At 37.0% G+C, this 5,473-nt stretch overlaps 1 long non-coding RNA gene across 1 annotated transcript; it reads left to right on the forward strand.

The window, feature by feature from the left end:
* The first annotated feature begins 1,095 nt into the window (after positions 1 to 1,095).
* On the forward strand, positions 1,096 to 2,476 carry LOC141549366 (uncharacterized). Its single transcript, XR_012484341.1, has 2 exons — positions 1,096 to 1,594; positions 2,171 to 2,476. It is a non-coding gene; the product is annotated as an uncharacterized LOC141549366 (long non-coding RNA).
* Positions 2,477 to 5,473: the final 2,997 nt, after the last annotated feature.

A 5,473-nucleotide genomic window follows, 5' to 3' on the forward strand; every position in this document is an offset into this window, starting at 1 on the left:
GGTCTCTACCAAATGCCTGCTCTTCTGTTGAAGTGGTTGTTTTATCTCAGGGAATCTGATTTCATACAGTTTGTTGGACCAGCAGATATATTTCCTATACTCATCCTGGTAAAGTGAGTTAGCAGCTTCTCATAAATTACCCATTGCTCCCCTCTATCTACCCATGAGCATTTGTACATTTCACTAGTACGGACAGGGACTGCAACTATGATTTTCTTGATATAGGGAACCCACAGATGAAGACTACAGATTATCCATCACCTTCTAGTTACCTACAGCAGAGAAGCTAAAGGATTTGCCCAGAGTTAGACCACTACACAGGCAATAGGTATCAAAAAGGCAAATTTGGGACCAAGTCTTTCATGGTTGGAGCCAGCTCTCTACCTTCTAGAGCTGGCTATTGTCTTTATACTAAGCCATGCTGCCTCTCAGTAAAAGTATGGCTCTCCATAAAGTTTGCACAATCTAACTCCAGAGGATCATGGTGAGATAACTGCTCTTTATGCCTTAAAGCCAATTTGTGCAAATGAATTATAATCATCATTGTCATTATTATTATCATTCTAGGCTGTCTAGAACTGACATAGTGGAGACAGTTTATGGGAAAGTCCTATTCTCTCCTTTTCATTTTGAACTGGATAGGATTAATCTTTTACTTAGGCTCTGTGAGAACTGAGGGGTAAAGAAGGTAGGTAAGAAGTGGTGAGGAAGACATCAGAGAGAAGTTGTTGTAGGACTCCAGAACTCAAATTAGAACCCGGTAGATTCCCCAGGTAATTGCCTCTATGTGTCAATGACCTGAGAAATGGGGCTTTAAGTATGACCCTAAGATCCATCTCAGCTACCAGAAGATAAGAGGATGGTGGAGAGAAAGGAAGGAGGGACAGACAAATGCTCCCGAAGGGAACACCTGCTGAGGTTTGGGAGGGAACAAAACGAAGGGTGCTAACTATAGTATGTTAGCACTGGATGGGACGTGAGAGCGTCCAATGCACCAAGAGGAGGGAACAAGTTTTCTCCCTTCCACCTTCTTTCCTCACTCTCTAAGGGAGAATGTTTGGAACTCAAGGAAAAGAGAATGACTCATACCTCTTTTCTTTCTTTCCCCCTTTAGGGTGAGTGGGGGTGTCATAGCAGATCTGGGCGACTGGGATGGAGCAGCTGAAGGTATCTGACTTTGAGGAAAGTGTGTTAAATTCGGGATCGATCTGAAATTACAAGGCCAATTAAATGCCCGCGGATTTAGAGCTGATCGGGCTTGAATAGCTTTCAACTGGCCCCTTTGCCCTCCTGGATAGTCTCTATCATGCCGTGACCTTTGACTTTCCCCTCCTCCAGAAATCCCCACAATGGTCCCAGAGAGGTGGTAACCGTTGGGCGATTATGCCGTGAGACTGAGCCGTGGCCCGGAGCTGGTCTCCTGGAGGCTGGATGGGACGGCCTGAGCAGCGGCCTCTTGCAGGCAGGAGAGTGCCTAATTCTCCCATCTCGAGGAATTGGGCCGCATGGATACAGAACAAGAAGTTCGGCTAGAATGCCGTTGTCGTTGCAGGAATATCAGGTGGATATCCCTGCGCGGGCCGGCCCCTGTACGGTAGGTAATATCAGGCAGCCTCCCCCTCAGGCCTCACGGATTGTAGACAGTTCAAGAGGGTGCAGTTATCTGCCAGATGCCCTGTTGCTGGAACATCTGCTATCCCCTTCGGAATGGGACCTTGGAGACTTTACTCACTTGTCTCATTGGGGATTATTACTATGTTCTTGGAGAGTTCTCCCTTCTAAAGGAGGAACGGGGTGAAGGGTGGGGGGAATCCTGAGATGAAATCTTAGTCTACTTTAATTTGCTATAGTAATGAAAGAATGATAGATTATCGGGAGTTTTATATTTAAGTAAGAAAGGCTAGGATTCCAGAGATTGTGAAATTCCCCTGCATAAACCAAGCATTAAAAGAGGGTATAAGGGTACAGACTGAACTTTAGAAGCAGTTTGTAGAATGAACTATGTTATTCAACAGATGAGGAAATCGAGACTTAGATTATCTAAAGCTACCTGATCAAAGTCATACAGTTCAGGAATACATAGTGGGATGGGGAGGGAACAGAAGGAAAGAATAATGATTTCATGGCATAAAAAATGTTCCAGTGTGAAAATGTCATTTATTTGGTACAGATCAACAATTCATCAGCAACTGAAGGGTCTTGGAAACTTGATTAGATTGGATTCCTGAGAAGTTTAGTGATTTGCCCAGCATCATTCTACCAATGTGTGGAAGGACTTGAATGAATCCAGGTCACCTTGACTTGAGGAATAATCTTTTATTCAGTACACCATTCTATCTTTCACCATAGTCATCTTATTAAAAAAATTTTTAGGTAGTCCCATTCCTATGGAAATGTTTGTCAATGCTGACAGTTAGGCTCTTTGATGATCTCTTATCTGTAAAATAAAGATAACATCTATCTCATGAAGAACAAATGAAATATAATTCTACAAACCTTGAAAAGTATTGTGTAAATGTGAGCAAACCTTTTTTTTTTTTTTTTTTTTTTTTTTTTTTAAGATCTGGATAAAAGAGATTTCCTTTCCTGTGTTTTTACAGAGTATCCTCAAAAATCTTTAAGCTTGAGTGTTCTTATAAGTTGGTGCTAGCCTTAGTTTTATTTCTATATTGTCTCTGAATGTCAACCAGTCTTTTAAATAACAAATAATTAGAACAGGAAAATTCACAAATGTTCAGTTATTTGGAAGCCTAAAAATTACTACAGTAAATAAATAACAATCTCAACAACAAAACCCAAACCCTCACACTTAACCTGATTTGAACTTTATTTGAAAAGTACTATGACCTAACCTTTTAAAATACTAAAGGCAGCCAAGAAAAGCATTTAAATATAAAAAACCAGCAGGTATTCCTGGAAGATCTGAGTTAAGTATTGCTTCTAAGACTTAGTAGTTTGGTGACCCTGGGTGAATTAATTAACCTCTGAGTACTTGGAACTACTAAGCTCAACAACAACCACAATAACCATAGAAAATAAAACCATGTGTTGACATGTATCAGTGCATCTGGGAGTCTTTAATACCAATAAAATCATAGATCAGTACAAAAAAAAAGTTGATATTTCCATGAAAACTCAAATTTCTAATTGCTCATGAAAAGCAATACAGGAAAGGTTAATTTAGTTTGTTATATCTACACAAATATCTCCTCTAACACTCAAAAGGTTATCCAGTCTCCATATGAAGACTTCTACTGATTTTTTCTCATGAGATTCTATATATTTTGTATCTGAAATGGGAATTGGGCAAATTTAGAATAGAAGTTCACTTATTCATACAAACTAGTCTATATACCAACAAAAAAAAATTAGTAATGAACTATTACTATTTAGTAACATTAGTAATTTAGTAATAGCAACTAGTACTATTTAGTGAAACTAATTGTTTTTACTCAGCAACATGGTGGAGACAGGTGTCAGCCTGGAAAAGTGGTTAGAGAATTATCTTTGGCAAGTAATTTAACCCTTTGTTGGCTCTAGGTAACACTTTAAATTCTAAATTGCATAATAATTGCAGATTTCTACTGGTAGAAGGAATTTTCTCACTAGAACTATACTTATGAAATCCCAGGTTTAGAGCCTGACAAGAGCCAGATGCTTACTAAAACAGCGCTTTTAGTTTTATGCCTTCCTAGGAAAGTATTAGAAGCACAATACATCTTACTTTAATCTACAAACAATGTGACCCTCTTTCTTTTCATGTTGAGAGAGACTTTGGAATATCTTACAAAGTAGTATTTCAGTGTCAGACTATTTCCAGCCTAATTTTATTTTGCATCAACTATGTACTATGAGATTCCGTAGTTTAATCAGAAAATAGTTGTATACAATTGGTTTTCCTTTTGTGGTTAACTAAATTTTTAAAATTTATTTCTCCTTTACATTAGGTATTTTGATCTTTCAAACACTGTCTTTTTTGTAATTTATTGAGGAAGCCCTAGAGTTAGGAAGAATATACTTCTGGATAGTTTGTGCGTAGGGGCCATCCTGAATAGAGAATTTGGGAAATGTTATCCTAGGGGTCTCAAATATAAAATTATATAAACTATCAAAAATATAAGTTCTTGAGTAGTTAGAATGTCTAGATAGAACCTGAGGAATGGTTTCAGAAAGTTTATAGTAAGTATTGTAAGAGAAGCTCATCCCATTTCAGAAGTTCTTCACCTAGGTTCTGGGAACTTTAAAAAACTATTTTTAATTTAAAAATATACACACACATACACACACACATACAGAGAGCTGTATCTAACTATACAGCTATTCACTGTTCAATAAATTTCAATAGCTCTCTATTGAAAAACAAATATTTTGATCATTAAATTTCAATGTGGTTTCTTTGGTAATCCCATGTACTTTATGTTATTTATTTTAAAATAGGAGTTCATAGATTTTACCAGATTGTCAGAGGGGTCTATGATGAAAAAAAAAGTTTCAGAAATCTTGCCTATTTACTTCATCTCATAGCTTAATCTTGCATATATGGTTTTTTTTTTTTTGTTTTTCCCATTTTTTTTCTCTATCTCTATTTCTCTCATTTGTCTGAATCATTCTCTCATTTTGAAGATGCTTACCTCTTAGTCATTAAGAAGTTCTCTCAGACCCTCATGTATTTGTAGGGACCTTTTAAGATCTTTTTCTAATCATTGTCCAGGATTCTTATTCTTTAGGAGTAAGATGGATCTTTAGATTACTGTTTTCTTTGGTTTTATATTTTGTTTCCTCTTTTTGTAAAAATAAGCATTTTCTCTGTGATTCCCCCTGCCCCTCTTTTTCCATTTCCTTTAGTTCTTCTTGTGTATTTGGATAACTACTTTAATTTTACTTAAGAATCTAGCAACTCTGTGCTACACTTAATACTTAGTAGATACTTAGAAGTCCACTGACTACTGTTTCAAGTAGAAGCATCCTTAGTACAAGGCCTGGCTCATAGGAGTTACTTAATAAATGTGTTAATTGTTCAATAGGCATTAGATTGTTACTTGTATTAAAATATAATCTTTTACTTTTTATCCCTTTGTCCTTTTTTGTGTATTTTTTCCACTTCTGTCTCATCTTTCTCATTTTACTTTCTATTTAAATATCATGTCAATGTTGCAGTGTACTAAGAAGTGATTTGGCTCTATGGGATGCCTCTCAGTGATAGGCAGCAAACACCTCTATTTCCTAGCCCTGAAATTCTAAAGAGAAAGCCCCCCAAAAAGTGGTGATATGGAACATGATTCCACCTCAGAGAATTCCTCACATCATCTTATTCTCTACATTATTGTTTAAACGGTTTTCTTGTTGGATTAAAATCCCATGTGCAGTTAAATTCTATAAAATTCACTAGCACTAGGGCGCACCTAGGAGGTCTCTTGAACAATTATCTGTCCTTACGAGCTTCCTGAAGTTTTCTTGTATCCCTGCTTTGTTA

Source organism: Sminthopsis crassicaudata, chromosome 1 (assembly GCF_048593235.1).
Source record: "Sminthopsis crassicaudata isolate SCR6 chromosome 1, ASM4859323v1, whole genome shotgun sequence".
Lineage (NCBI taxonomy): Eukaryota > Metazoa > Chordata > Mammalia > Dasyuromorphia > Dasyuridae > Sminthopsis > Sminthopsis crassicaudata.